Here is a 15,887-nt window from a genome sequence, read left to right on the forward strand (position 1 = left end):
GAGCTCCAATGTTTAGGCACACAGGGGCTCTCCAAACGCGACATGGTGTCAGCTAACAATTGGAGCTAATTTTCCATTCAAAAAGTCAAAAGGCGCGCCTTCCCTTCCGAGCCCTGCCGTGTGCCCAAACAGTGGTTTACCCCCACATATGAGGTATCGGCGTACTCGGGAGAAATTGCCCAACAAATTTTATGATCCATTTTATCCTATTGCCCATGTGATAATGAAAAAATTGAGGCGAAAAGAATTTTTTTGTGAAAAAAAAGTACTTTTTCATTTTTACAGATCAATTTGTGAAGCACCTGAGGGTTTAAAGTGCTCACTAGGCATCTAAATAAGTTCCTTGGGGGGTCTAGTTTCCAAATTGGGGTCACTTGTGGGGGAGCGCCAATGTTTAGGCACACAGGAGCTTTCCAAACGCGACATGGTGTCCGCTAACGATGGAGATAATTTTTCATTCAAAAAGTCAAATGGCGCTTCTTCCCTTCCGAGCCTTACCATGTGCCCAAACAGTGGTTTACCCCCACATATGAGGTATCAGTGTACTCAGGAGAAATTGCCCAACAAATTTTAGGATCCATTTTATCCTGTTGCCCATGTGAAAATGAAAAAATTGAGGCTAAAAGAATTTTTTTGTGAAACAAAAGTACTTTTTCATTTTTACGGATCAATTTGTGAAGGACCTGGGGGTTCAAAGTGCTCACTATGCATCTAGATAAGTTCCTTGGGGCGTCTAGTTTCCAAAATGGGGTCACTTGTGGGGGAGCTCCAATTTTTAGGCACACGGGGGCTCTCCAAACGTGACATGGTGTCCGCTAAAGAGTGGAGCCAATTTTTGATTCAAAAAGTCAAATGGCGCTCCTTCCCTTCCAAGCCCTGCCGTGCGCCCAAACAGTGGTTTACCCCCACATATGAGGTATCAGCGTACTCAGGACAAATTGGAAAACAACTTACGTGGTTTAGTTTCTCCTTTTACCATTGGGAAAATAAAAAAATTGTTGCTAAAAGATAATTTTTGTGACTAAAAAGTTAAATGTTCATTTTTTCCTTCCATGTTGCTTCTGCTGCTGTGAAGCACCTGAAGGGTTAATAAACTTCTGGAATGTGGTTTTGAGTACCTTGAGGGGTGCAGTTTTTAGAATGGTGTCACTTTTGTTTATTTTCAGCCATATAGACCCCTCAAACTGACTTCAAATGTGAGGTGGTCCCTAAAAAAATGGTTTTGTAAATTTCGTTGTAAAAATGAGAAATCGCTGGTCAAATTTTAACCCTTATAACTTACTAGCAAAAAAACATTTTGTTTCCAAAATTGTGCTGATGTAAAGTAAACATGTGGGAAATGTTATTTATTAACTATTTTGTGTCACATAACTCTCTGGTTTAACAGAATAAAAATTCAAAATGTGAAAATTGCGAAATTTTCAAAATTTTCGCCAAATTTCCGTTTTTATCACAAATAAACGCATAATTTATTGACCTAAATTTACCACTAACATGAAGCCCAATATGTCACGAAAAAACAATCTCAGAACCGCTAGGATCCGTTGAAGCGTTCCTGAGTTATTACCTCATAAAGGGACACTGGTCAGAATTGCAAAAAACGGCAAGGTCTTTAAGGTCAAAATAGGCTGGGTCATGAAGGGGTTAACATTAGATCTTTTTACTATTGATGCTGCATAGGCAGCAGCAATAGTAAAAAGTTGGTCACAAAGGGTTAATAGCAGCGTTAACGGAGTGCGTTACACCACGGCATAACATGGTCCGTTAACGCTGCCATTAACCCTGTGTGAGCGCTGACTGGAGGGGAGTATGGAGCGGGCACTGATGGCAGGGGAGTAGGGAGCAGCCATTTCGCGGCCGCACTGTGCCCGTCGCTGATTTGTCGTGGCCGTTTGACCGCGACCAATCAGCGACTTGGGATTTCCGTGACAGATAGATGGAAGTGACCCTTAGACAATTATATAGTAGATACAGGAGGAAATGACACATAGGTATATACAATATACAGGAGGCGATGACATACAGCAGGTATATACTATTTACAGGGGAGATGGCATACAGGTACAACTATATGAAAAAGTTTGGGCACCCCTATTAATCTTAAGCTTAATGTTTTATAAAAATTGTTTTTTTTTGCAACAGCTATTTCAGTTTCATATAATATCTAATAACTGTTGGACACAATAATGTTTCTGCCTTGAAATGACGTTTATTGTACTAACAGAAAATGTGCAATCTGCATTTAAACAAAATTTGATAGGTGCATAAGTATGGGCACCCTTATCATTTTCTTGTTTTAAATACTCCTACCTACTTTTTACTGACTTACTAAAGCACTTTTTTTTGGTTTTATAACCTCATTGAGCTTTGAACTTCATAGCCAGGTGTATGAAATCATGAGAAAAGCTACTTAAAGTGGCCACTTGCAAGTTGTTCTCCTGTTTGAATCTCCTCTGAAGAGTGGCATCATGGGCTCCTCAAAACAACTGTCTAATGATCTGAAAACAAAGATTATTCACCATAGTTGTTCAGGGAAAGGATACAAAAAGCTGTCTCAGAGATTTAACCTGTCAATTTCCACTGTGAGGAACATAGTAAGGAAATGGAATAACACAGGTACAGTTCTTATTAAGGCCAGAAGTGGCAGGCCAAGAAAAACATCAGAAAGGCAGAGAAGACGAATGGTGAGATCAGTCAAGGACAATCCTCAGACCACCTCCAGAGAGCTGCAGCATCAACTTGCTGCAGATGGTGTCACTGTGCATCGGTCAACTATACAATGCACTTTGCACAAGGAGAAGCCGTATGGGAGAGTGATGCGAAAGAAGCCGTTTCTGCAAGCACGCCACAAACAGAGTCGGCTGAGGTACGCAAAAGCACATTTGGAGAAGCCAATTTCTTTTTGGAAGAAGGTCCTGTGGACTGATGAAACCAAGATTGAGTTGTTTGGTCATACAAAAAGGCATAACGCCTTTGGCATGGCGGCCAAAAAACACAGCATTCCAAGAAAAACACTTGCTACCCACAGTAAAATTTGGTGGAGGTTCCATCATGCTTTGGGGCTGTGTGGCCAATGCCGGCATCGGGAATCTTGTTAAAGTTGAGGTACGCATGGATTCCTCTCAGTATCAGCAGATTCTTGTCAATAATGTTCATGAATCAGTTGCAAAGTGGAAGTTACGCAGGGGATGGATCTTTCAGCAAGACAATGATCCAAAACACCGCTCCAAATCTACTCAGGATTCATGCAGCGGAACAATTACACTGTTCTGGAATGGGGCCATCCCAGTCCCCAGACCTGAATATCATTGAACATCTGTGGGATCATTTGAAGAGGGCTGTCCATGCTCGGCGACCATCAAACTTAACTGAACTGGAATTGGTTTGTAAAGAGGAATGGTCAAAAATACCTTCATCCAGGATCGAGGGACTCATTAAAAGCTACAGGACGTGACTAGAGGCTGTTATTTTTGCAAAAGGAGGATCTACTAAATATTAATGTCACTTTTCTGGTGGGGTGCCCATACTTATGCACCTGTCAAATTTTGTGTGAATGCAGATTGCACATTTTCTGTTAGTACAATAAACCTCATTTCAAGGCAGAAACATTACTGTGTCCAACAGTTATTAGATATATGAAACTGAAATAGCTGTTGCAAAAAAAACAATTTTTCTAAAACATTAAGCTTAAGATTAATAGGGGTGCCCAAACTTTTTCATATAACTGTATATACTGGGGAGATGATATACAGGTATATACTATATACAGGAGATGACATACAGGTGTATACTATGTATAAGGGAGATGACAAACATGTATATACTGAGGGGAAAATGAGAGGTGTGAGGTGAAAATGAGAGGTGTGAGGTGAAAATGAAAAGGTGTGAGTGCAAAATGAGAGGAGTGAGGGAAAATAGTGGAGTGATCGGAAAATGACAGATGTGAGGTCGAAATGACAAGTGTTAGAGGGAATGAGAGGAGTGAGGGGGAAATTAAGAGGAGTGAGGGGGAAAATGAGAGGTGTGAGGGAGAAAATGAGAGATGTGGGGGGGAAAATGAGAGGTGTGATGGGAAAATAAGAGAAGTGAGGTGCTATAACTAACCACAGATATTTACTATGCCCAGGCAACGCCGGGCTCTTCAGCTAGTAGTATATAAATATTCAGAGCACCACAAGGTTATTCCTGCACATTCCCAGCACTGAGTAATTACATGTTAGTAGCTCCTAATTTTATATATCGCTGCTTGAATTTTCAGTAATCTGCTAGTAAAAAAATTGAACTGAAAAAATGGTAACAAAACGCAAGATTTCAAGAGTACTCAGGTCTCTTCATCAGGCTGAGAAGACCACAAAATCTGAAGTCACAACAATCAGTATAGGATGAGGAGAAGCAGTTCTGGCTGTAAATATTGGAACAATTCATAGATAACGAGTGTAAAAGTTTTATTGTCCTATGGTTGAGGTCTGGTCCATGATTATGATGCCCCCAAATGGTCTGAGGAGCACATTCCTTAGTTGATATAGAAAGACAAATTCATGCATCACATTCATTCCTTCATTGTGTCAAAGTTTGTCATAAGTTTGTATTCCCAGACTCTTCTGTCTCTCTGAGACTTGAAGTTACCTTTAATGCCAGTAATTTGTCAGTGACAATATGATCAGGGATACAAAAATCTTTCGGTGCAGGTAGATCTATCCTTTTTTCTTTAATTGTGTGGTGATGAGAATTCATCCTTGGTCTAAGTTTTTGCCCTGTCTCCCCTACACATAGATCCCCAGCGGGAGGTTAATTTTAGTACAGGAGTAGTTGAATGTTAAGTTGATGGGATGAAATTGATTACAGTCTTCATGTTTCGCTGTTGCTCAGACTCCATCCAGATGATTAAAATATTGTCAATATAACGGTAGTGCGCCAGAGGCCTGATGAGACAACAGAACAAGAAGTCACTTTCAAGCTTGACCATGAAAAGATTTGCGTACTGTGGAGCCATCTTGCTTCCCAATGATGTACCAGTAACATGTAGATATATGCTGTTATCAATTTCAAAGTAATTGTTTTGGTGAGGATGAATTTTAGTAACATACATAGTAACATAGTTAGTAAGGCCGAAAAAAGACATTTGTCCATCCAGTTCAGCCTATATTCCATCATAATAAATACCCAGATCTACGTCCTTCTACAGAACCTAATAATTGTATGATACAATATTGTTCTGCTCCAGGAAGACATCCAGGCCTCTCTTGAACCCCTCGACTGAGTTCGCCATCACCACCTCCTCAGGCAAGCAATTCCAGATTCTCACTGCCCTAACAGTAAAGAATCCTCTTCTATGTTGGTGGAAAAACCTTCTCTCCTCCAGACGCAAAGAATGCCCCCTTGTGCCCGTCACCTTCCTTGGTATAAACAGATCCCCAGCGAGATATTTGTATTGTCCCCTTATATACTTATACATGGTTATTAGATCGCCCCTCAGTCGTCTTTTTTCTAGACTAAATAATCCTAATTTCGCTAATCTATCTGGGTATTGTAGTTCTCCCATCCCCTTTATTAATTTTGTTGCCCTCCTTTGTACTCTCTCTAGTTCCATTATATCCTTCCTGAGCACCGGTGCCCAAAACTGGACACAGTACTCCATGTGCGGTCTAACTAGGGATTTGTACAGAGGCAGTATAATGCTCTCATCATGTGTATCCAGACCTCTTTTAATGCACCCCATGATCCTGTTTGCCTTGGCAGCTGCTGCCTGGCAATGGCTGCTCCAGGTAAGTTTATCATTAACTAGGATCCCCAAGTCCTTCTCCCTGTCAGATTTACCCAGTGGTTTCCCGTTCAGTGTGTAATGGTGATATTGATTCCCTCTTCCCATGTGTATAACCTTACATTTATCATTGTTAAACCTCATCTGCCACCTTTCAGCCCAAGTTTCCAACTTATCCAGATCCATCTGTAGCAGAATACTATCTTCTCTTGTATTAACTGCTTTACATAGTTTTGTATCATCTGCAAATATCGATATTTTACTGTGTAAACCTTCTACCAGATCATTAATGAATATGTTGAAGAGAACAGGTCCCAATACTGACCCCTGCGGTACCCCACTGGTCACAGCGACCCAGTTAGAGACTATACCATTTATAACCACCCTCTGCTTTCTATCACTAAGCCAGTTACTAACCCATTTACACACATTTTCCCCCAGACCAAGCATTCTCATTTTGTGTACCAACCTCTTGTGCGGCACGGTATCAAACGCTTTGGAAAAATCGAGATATACCACGTCCAATGACTCACCGTGGTCCAGCCTATAGCTTACCTCTTCATAAAAACTGATTAGATTGGTTTGACAGGAGCGATTTCTCATAAACCCATGCTGATATGGAGTTAAACAGTTATCCTCATTGAGATAATCCAGAATAACATCCCTCAGAAACCCTTCAAATATTTTACCAACAATAGAGGTTAAGACTTACTGGCCTATAATTTCCAGGTTCACTTTTAGAGCCCTTTTTGAATATTGGCACCACATTTGCTATGCGCCAGTCCTGCGGAACAGACCCTGTCGCTATAGAGTCACTAAAAATAAGAAATAATGGTTTATCTATTACATTACTTAGTTCTCTTAGTACTCGTGGGTGTATGCCATCCGGACCCGGAGATTTATCTATTTTAATCTTATTTAGCCGGTTTCGCACCTCTTCTTGGGTTAGATTGGTGACCCTTAATATAGGGTTTTCATTGTTTCTTGGGATTTCACCTAGCATTTCATTTTCCACCGTGAATACCGTGGAGAAGAAGGTGTTTAATATGTTAGCTTTTTCCTCGTCATCTACAACCATTCTTTCCTCACTATTTTTTAAGGGGCCTACATTTTCAGTTTTTATTCTTTTACTATTGATATAGTTGAAGAACAGTTTGGGATTAGTTTTACTCTCCTTAGCAATGTGCTTCTCTGTTTCCTTTTTGGCAGCTTTAATTAGTTTTTTAGATAAAGTATTTTTCTCCCTATAGTTTTTTAGAGCTTCAATGGTGCCATCCTGCTTTAGTAGTGCAAATGCTTTCTTTTTACTGTTAATTGCCTGTCTTACTTCTTTGTTTAGCCACATTGGGTTTTTCCTATTTCTAGTCCTTTTATTCCCACAAGGTATAAACCGCTTACACTGCCTATTTAGGATGTTCTTAAACATTTCCCATTTATTATCTGTATTCTCATTTCTGAGGATATTGTCCCAGTCTACCAGATTAAGGGCATCTCTAAGCTGTTCAAACTTTGCCTTCCTAAAGTTCAGTGTTTTTGTGACTCCCTGACAAGTCCCCCTAGTGAAAGACAGGTGAACCTGCACAATATTGTGGTCGCTATTTCCTAAATGCCCGACCACCTGCAGATTTGTTATTCTGTCAGGTCTATTAGATAGTATTAGGTCTAAAAGTGCTGCTCCTCTGGTTGGATTCTGCACCAATTGTGAAAGATAATTTTTCTTGGTTATTAGCAGAAACCTGTTGCCTTTATGGGTTTTACAGGTTTCTGTTTCCCAGTTAATATCCGGGTAGGTAAAGTCCCCCATAACCAGGACCTCATTATGGGTTGCAGCTTCATCTATCTGCTTTAGAAGTAGACTTTCCATGGTTTCTGTTATATTTGGGGGTTTGTAACAGACCCCAATGAGAATTTTGTTACCATTTTTCCCTCCATGAATTTCAACCCATATGGACTCGACATCCTCATTCCCTTCGCTAATATCCTCCCTTAAAGTGGACTTTAGACAAGACTTTACATAGAGACAAACCCCTCCTCCTCTCCGATTTTTACGATCCTTTCTAAACAGACTGTAACCCTGTAAGTTAACTGCCCAGTCATAGCTTTCATCTAACCATGTCTCGGTTATTCCCACTATGTCAAAGTTACCTGTAGATATTTCTGCTTCTAGTTCTTCCATCTTGTTTGGAAACAGGAACACATGGGCTACTTGCACAGTGAACAAGTCTGTATGATCATGTTCACACACCACCAAGAAACCTGAAGACACAAAAGAGAATAGTAAAACCAAAAACACTCAGTTTGAAAAAATGTTGCAGTAATCCGCAAGTGCTAGTAAAAGATGTAAAAAACAGGGTATTTGGTTGATACGTTTTTTGCAAAAAATGTATACTAAGCTGCTCTACCAATCTTCACGGTATACCCTTATCAGAGCAGTCCTAACTAATGTATGCAATCCCTATCTGATGTATTTAAAAACCTGATCATCTGTATAACCTGTGTGAACAGGGTTCAGAGAGGAAAAAATCCATGTGTGCATACAGGGTAGAACAGCTTTTGTGCAGATAGCCCAAGAGGAGTGGTGGGACTCCCCAGTCTTGTAGACACAAGAGAACAATTATGGAAACAGGAACACATGGGCTACTTGCACAGTGAACAAGTCTGTATGATCATGTTCACACACCACCAAGAAACCTGAAGACACAAAAGAGAATAGTAAAACCAAAAACACTCAGTTAGAAAAAATGTTGCAGTAATCCGCAAGTGCTAGTAAAAGATGTAAAAAACAGGGTATTTGGTTGATACGTTTTTTGCAAAAAATGTATACTAAGCTGCTCTACCAATCTTCACGGTATACCCTTATCAGAGCAGTCCTAACTAATGTATGCAATCCCTATCTGATGTATTTAAAAACCTGATCATCTGTATAACCTGTGTGAACAGGGTTCAGAGAGGAAAAAATCCATGTGTGCATACAGGGTAGAACAGCTTTTGTGCAGATAGCCCAAGAGGAGTGGTGGGACTCCCCAGTCTTGTAGACACAAGAGAACAATTATGGAAACAGGAACACATGGGCTACTTGCACAGTGAACAAGTCTGTATGATCATGTTCACACACCACCAAGAAACCTGAAGACACAAAAGAGAATAGTAAAACCAAAAACACTCAGTTTGAAAAAATGTTGCAGTAATCCGCAAGTGCTAGTAAAAGATGTAAAAAACAGGGTATTTGGTTGATACGTTTTTTGCAAAAAATGTATACTAAGCTGCTCTACCAATCTTAACGGTATACCCTTATCAGAGCAGTCCTAACTAATGTATGCAATCCCTATCTGATGTATTTAAAAACCTGATCATCTGTATAACCTGTGTGAACAGGGTTCAGAGAGGAAAAAATCCATGTGTGCATACAGGGTAGAACAGCTTTTGTGCAGATAGCCCAAGAGGAGTGGTGGGACTGAGTGTTTTTGGTTTTACTATTCTCTTTTGTGTCTTCTTCCATCTTGTTTGTCAGGCTTCTGGCGTTTGCGAGCATGCAGTTTAGAGGATTTTGTTTTGTTCCAATCTCCTCACTGTGGATTGTTTTAGAAATGTTCTTACCTCCCTTCAGAGTATGTTTTCCTGGGTCGTCTTTGTTCGAGTCTAATGTTTTTCTTCCCGTCCCCTCTTCTTCTAGTTTAACGCCCTCCTGATGAGTGTAGCGAGTCTTCTGGCGAATGTGTGTTTCCCAGGTTTGTTGAGGTGTAGTCCGTCTCTGGCGAGGAGTCCATCATACCAGTAATTCACACCGTGGTCCAGGAATCCAAATCCTTGTTGTCTGCACCATCGTCTTAGCCAGTTGTTTGCATCAAGGATCCTGTTCTTGGATCTCCTGTTCTTGGATCCTCAAGGATTTTGTAAGTTTCACCACAGAATCAGCATCAATTCATGAATTTTCTGTGAAGAATATTGGAGATATAATTCGATGTCAATCATCCGTATCCCATTTGGCATAGAAATATAAAAAACCCTTTCAGAACATGCTGTGGTAATATGACAACTGGCCTGCTTCAAACAAAGGGATTCACACTCTCCACTAGCTAGATGGTATGCAATCTTATACAGGAAGTCCTTCTGGGGATCCAAGCCATGCAGCCTGAGTTGTTTGTTCAGCTAGGATTTCATAAAGGAGTTATGGAAATAGTATACGCCCTAGCTGAACATCGTGTATATTTCCAAGATAACCAGATCAAGGCAGGCCCCTGCCTGGGTCTCGGGTCATTCTAACACGCATGGGAAGGGAGATATACAGTGGGGCAAAAAAGTATTTAGTCAGTCAGCAATAGTGCAAGTTCCACCACTTAAAAAGATGAGAGGCGTCTGTAATTTACATCATAGGTAGACCTCAACTATGGGAGACAAACTGAGAAAAAAAAATCCAGAAAATCACATTGTCTGTTTTTTCAACATTTTATTTGCAGATTATGGTGGAAAATAAGTATTTGGTCAGAAACAAAATTTCATCTCAATACTTTGTAATATATCCTTTGTTGGCAATGACAGAGGTCAAACGTTTTCTGTAAGTCTTCACAAGGTTGCCACACACTGTTGTTGGTATGTTGGCCCATTCCTCCATGCAGATCTCCTCTAGAGCAGTGATGTTTTTGGCTTTTCGCTTGGCAACACGGACTTTCAACTCCCTCCAAAGGTTTTCTATAGGGTTGAGATCTGGAGACTGGCTAGGCCACTCCAGGACCTTGAAATGCTTCTTACGAAGCCACTCCTTCGTTGCCCTGGCAGTGTGCTTTGGATCATTGTCATGTTGAAAGACCCAGCCACGTTTCATCTTCAATGCCCTTGCTGATGGAAGGAGGTTTGCACTCAAAATCTCACGATACATGGCCCCATTCATTCTTTCATGTACCCGGATCAGTCGTCCTGGCCCCTTTGCAGAGAAACAGCCCCAAAGCATGATGTTTCCACCACCATGCTTTACAGTAGGTATGGTGTTTGATGGATGCAACTCAGTATTCTTTTTCCTCCAAACACGACAAGTTGTGTTTCTACCAAACAGTTCCAGTTTGGTTTCATCAGACCATAGGACATTCTCCCAAAACTCCTCTGGATCATCCAAATGCTCTCTAGCAAACTTCAGACGGGCCCGGACATGTACTGGCTTAAGCAGTGGGACACGTCTGGCACTGCAGGATCTGAGTCCATGGTGGCGTAGTGTGTTACTTATGGTAGGCCTTGTTACATTGGTCCCAGCTCTCTGCAGTTCATTCACTAGGTCCCCCTGCGTGGTTCTGGGATTTTTGCTCACCGTTCTTGTGATCATTCTGACCCCACGGGGTGGGATTTTGCGTGGAGCCCCAGATCGAGGGAGATTATCAGTGGTCTTGTATGTCTTCCATTTTCTAATTATTGCTCCCACTGTTGATTTCTTCACTCCAAGCTGGTTGGCTATTGCAGATTCAGTCTTCCCAGCCTGGTGCAGGGCTACAATTTTGTTTCTGGTGTCCTTTGACAGCTCTTTGGTCTTCACCATAGTGGAGTTTGGAGTCAGACTGTTTGAGGGTGTGCAAAGTTGTCTTTTTATACTGATAACAAGTTTAAACAGGTGCCATTACTACAGGTAATGAGTGGAGGAAAGAGGAGACTCTTAAAGAAGAAGTTACAGGTCTGTGAGAGCCAGAAATCTTGATTGTTTGTTTCTGACCAAATACTTATTTTCCACCATAATATGCAAATAAATTGTTAAAAAAACAGACAATGTGATTTTCTGGATTTTTTTTTCTCAGTTTGTCTCCCATAGTTGAGGTCTACCTAAGATGTAAATTACAGACGCCTCTCATCTTTTTAAGTGGTGGAACTTGCACTATTGCTGACTGACTAAATACTTTTTTGCCCCACTGTATAGAACAACCACTAGCAGCTATGTAGCAAAATTGTCTTTAGTCTCTCTATGAGTAGTAGGGGCCTGGTAAGATCCGCCAGCGCCAGAACCGCTGCCTTAGGACCGCCCAGAAAGAAGTTATGATCTTTCATAGTTTTTTTGAGATTTATCTCTAAACCTCCAGGGGATTAGATTTAGGTTCAGCCCAGAGGGCAGGAGGGGAGTGACCCAGAGGATTAAATATGTATGTGAAGCATATCCTATTGCTTTTTCTCTGGGAGGTCGCAAGGACACATCATGTGAGGAGAAGTCACACACAAAGGGGACCACAAGCCTCAAATGTGGCAGACACTCCCCCGGAAGCCAAGCCTTAAGTCAATCTGGTAACTGACCATATTCGAAAAGCAGTCAAACACATAATAGTATATATTGCAAGTAATGACACATACATAGCCCTGGGTTCCAAGTAGGAGATAGTACTAAATGAATCATAATTCCAAGTGGAAAAATGGAAATAAAAATAAAAACAGGTGGAGCCAGTAAGTGCACATATAAGCAGAAATAAACAACTTGTCTGACAAGTGATCAGTGTACTCTGTCAACCATATATAGGGATCCCATCTGACATAGGGGGATCTGACAAAGCTGTGCTTATAATGTAGGCATGTAGTGCAAACAGTAGAATGATCCATTACAAGTGATTTGCAGACAGATTGATCACACATGAGGCATTAAGATGAAGTATACTTAACTGTACAACCTGGGTGCAGAGGGATGTTGTCCTACCACTATTATATTTGCATATCTGACCATTATATATAACCATTGTGTGTCTAGTGTGCCCTTAAGGCGATTAAATCTATAACTTAACCTTGGGCTGCTCTTTTATCTCGATCCATGAATCCACACGTCCATTTCTTGGCCTAATCTCACATACTACTGGGGGCTGGCTCCTGGCCCGAAATAGCCCTGTTAACGGACCAGGCATATATCATACAAGGTTAATAAAGCAAATAAGGTTCTGTTTCACTGGTGCTAGTGAAAGGGGCCTCTCAGACTGTGGGCGAGTGTGGTGCCACGTCAATGACTGTGTGGGCCATCTTCTTTCACTCCCCGTGCCTCCATCGGCCTGTGTGGACAGTGGGGTGTCTATGTAAAACTGTGCCAAGCTGATCTTATGTGTCCCTAGGGGGTGGGGAATGTCACGTTGGTGATAGTGGGGAGACATTACCACGTGATCCCACTGACGTAATAGTGACGTCAGGCCAGGTGGCGAAGTGTGAATCGCATTTCATCACATATGCTGTTATAAATTTCAAAGTAATTATGGGTGAGGATGAATTTTGTAAGTTTCACCACAGAATCAGCATCAATTCCTGAATTTTCATTGAAAACTCTGCAGGCATCCTAGTGTGAGATATTAGTACAAATATTGCACAACCATGGTGGCCAGGGTGGTTCCTTCTGGTAGAGCATCAGAGGAACAATTGCTGTTAGTTTATTCAATAGGTAAGTTGTGTCCTGAATATAGCTGGGTGTATACTTTACCAGCTAATAAAGCCAAAGCCATTAATACGTGCATATGCACTTTATGTATTGTGTACTAACCATAGGCAGCGCTGGCTTCTTGTTTTTTTTTTATTTGAGATTTGTTTGTGGCTGACCCCCACTTTTTGCCGTGCGCGCTGTGTTATACACGCCATTTTATGTCTTTATCGTGATTGATCTAGGCTGTTGTACACACTTGCAGCAGCCCTACCTTCCCCCACAGGCTCTACTTGATTATGCATGTGTCTGGTCCTGTTTCACCCTTCATCCATGGTTGTTGCTTTGGCAGTATGGAGGTCAGATCTGAAATGTCCGGACGTCTTGTCTGGACCTGGTCGGCATTTATCTGCGCTTGCCCTTTTGGCGCCATTGGAGTGTTTCAGAAATGCTTCAGGTACGTATTCATTTTATATAGTCTTGCTTTTAATACATTTAGGAGGTCTTAATGGCACAGCATATATAAAAACGTAGAGTAGGACTGCCCCATTATGAGAATGCCGTGAGGTGGCGGGGTGGCTCAAAGAATTGATCAATTGTTTGCTAAATGTCTCACTTTAAAATACAGTTAGAAATTAATATGTGCATATGCACTTTATGTATTGCATGCTAACCATAGGCAGTGCTGGTGTAACAACCCTGCTGGCATCACTGCATGGCCTCCCATCCCCCACCTGCATTACACTCAAACTCACTTACTTCTTTGGGCCTTGTTGTGACTTCTCTCTGCTGCCAGCTCCATGCCTCATGTCTGCTGCTTGCTCTGTGCATGCTCTGTCTGTGTGCATAGGGGGGCAGCACCGGCAACTCCTGTGTCTTATTGAGACTATGTGCACCTTGCTAAGGTGTCTCCGGCCAATTGCCTTGAGACTTCCTGTATTTAAGACTTCCCCACTCATTTGTGGGGGCCTGTGCAACTTACTCCCTCAGTCAGTTCTTAGCTGCTGAGGTGCCAGGCCCTGTCTCTGTGACTCTTGTGTCCAGCACCCAGGGGGGTTGTACCCTGGTCTGTGTCCTGTGTTAGCCACCCAGTGGGGCGTAGTACCCTGGCCTGTGTCATTGTGTAGCCACCCAGTGGGGTGTCATACCCTGGCTTGTGTCCGTGTCTCTGTGCCTTGTCTCATTCCTGACTCTGTCTTAGTCTAGTCCTGTTCCTGTGTTCGTTTATATCCCTGTCTTGGTTTGCTTTCTCTGCTCTGCGCACTCTGTGTCTTGCTTTGCTCTGCTTTCGGCTCTGCTCTCTGTGACCTTGCTTAGCTCCTTGCTCTGCACTCTGTGGCTTATATCTGCTTTCAGCTCTGCACTCTGTGTCTTGCTTTGCTCTGCTTTCGGTCTGCTCTCTGCGACCTTGCTTTACTCGTTGCTCTGCATTCTGTGACCTTGCTCTGCAGACTGACTTTGCTCTGCTCTCAGCTCTGCACTCTGTGGCTCCGCTCCTTGCGGTTCTTCCCTGCTCCGCCTCCTGCACCTCTGCACTTGGCTCCGCCTCCTGCATCTCTGCTCTTGGTTCCGCCTTCTGCTTGTGGCCCCACCTCCTGCGCGCACTTGGCTCTGGCTCCTGCGTTTCAGCACTTGGCTCCGCCTCCTGCTCTTGGCTCAGCCTACTGCATTTCCACACTTGGCTCCGCCTCCTGCTCTTAATTTAGCCCCAACCCTAACTTTAGCCCTAACCCTAACTTTAGCCCCAACCCTAACTTTAGCCCCAACCCTGACCCTAACCCCAACCCTAACCCCAACCCTAACTGTAGCCCTAACCCTAACTTTAGCCCCAACCCTAACCCTAACTTTAGCCCCAACCCCAACCCTAACTTTAGCCCCAACCCTAACCCTAATTGGAAAATGGAAATAAATACATGTTTTAAAATGTTATTATTTTTCCCTAACTAAGGGGGTGATGAAAGGGGGTTTGATTTACTTTTATAGCGGATTTTTATGATTGGCAGCCGTCACAGACTAAAAGACGCTTTTTATTGCAAAAAATAGTTTTTGCGTCTCCACATTTTGAGAGCTATAATTTTTCAATATTTTGGTTCACAGAGTCATGTAAAGTCTTGTTTTTTGCAGGACGAGTTGACGTTTTTATTGGCACCCTCTTTGGGCATGTGACTTTTTTGATCGCTTTTTATTCCGATTTTTGTGAAGTGGAATGAACAAAAATCAGCTATTCATGAATTTCTTTTGGGGGGGCCCTTATACAGTTCCACGTTTGGTAAAACTGATAAAGCAGTTTTATTCTTCGGGTCAGAATGATTACAGCAATACCTCATTTATATCATTTTTTGTGTTTTGGCGCTTTTATACGATAAAAACTATTTTATATAAAAAATAATTATTTTTGCATGGCTTTATTCTGAGGACTATAACTTTTATTTTTTCGTTGATGACGCTGTATGATGGCTCGTTTTTTGCGAGACAAGATGATGTTTTCATCGGTACCATGGTTATTTATATCCATCTTTTTGATCGCGTGTTATTCCACTTTTTTTTTTGGAGGTATGATAATAAAGAGTCATTTTTTGCCTCGTTTTTTACGGTGTTCACTGAAGGGGTTAACTAGTGGGACAGTTTAGATAAAGAAATGTATTTATTGGAACAATATTTTTTTTTCTTCATTTAGCAATTTTTTTTATTTTTTTTTACACATGTAATTATTATTATTTTTTTTAACTTTTTTACATTGCCCCAGGGGGGACATCACATTATAGTGAC

The 15,887-nt window shown here is 41.7% G+C and overlaps 1 protein-coding gene across 5 annotated transcripts in view; it reads right to left on the reverse strand.

Annotated features, from left to right (window-relative positions):
• MIPOL1 (mirror-image polydactyly 1) overlaps positions 1-15,887 on the reverse strand; it is a 516,895-nt gene that overhangs the window by 365,850 nt on the left and 135,158 nt on the right. For 2 of the 5 annotated variants that reach the window (XM_069731947.1, XM_069731922.1), the window contains exons 3-4: positions 9,359-9,694; positions 7,907-8,017 (exon numbers count right to left, since the gene is read on the reverse strand). The exons of the other annotated variants lie outside the window; for them this stretch is intronic. The gene's annotated coding sequence lies outside the window, so the exon portion shown is untranslated. The remainder of the gene's footprint in view (positions 1-7,906; positions 8,018-9,358; positions 9,695-15,887) is intronic. 5 annotated transcript variants of the gene reach the window in all.

Source organism: Ranitomeya imitator, chromosome 1 (assembly GCF_032444005.1).
Source record: "Ranitomeya imitator isolate aRanImi1 chromosome 1, aRanImi1.pri, whole genome shotgun sequence".
NCBI lineage: Eukaryota > Metazoa > Chordata > Amphibia > Anura > Dendrobatidae > Ranitomeya > Ranitomeya imitator.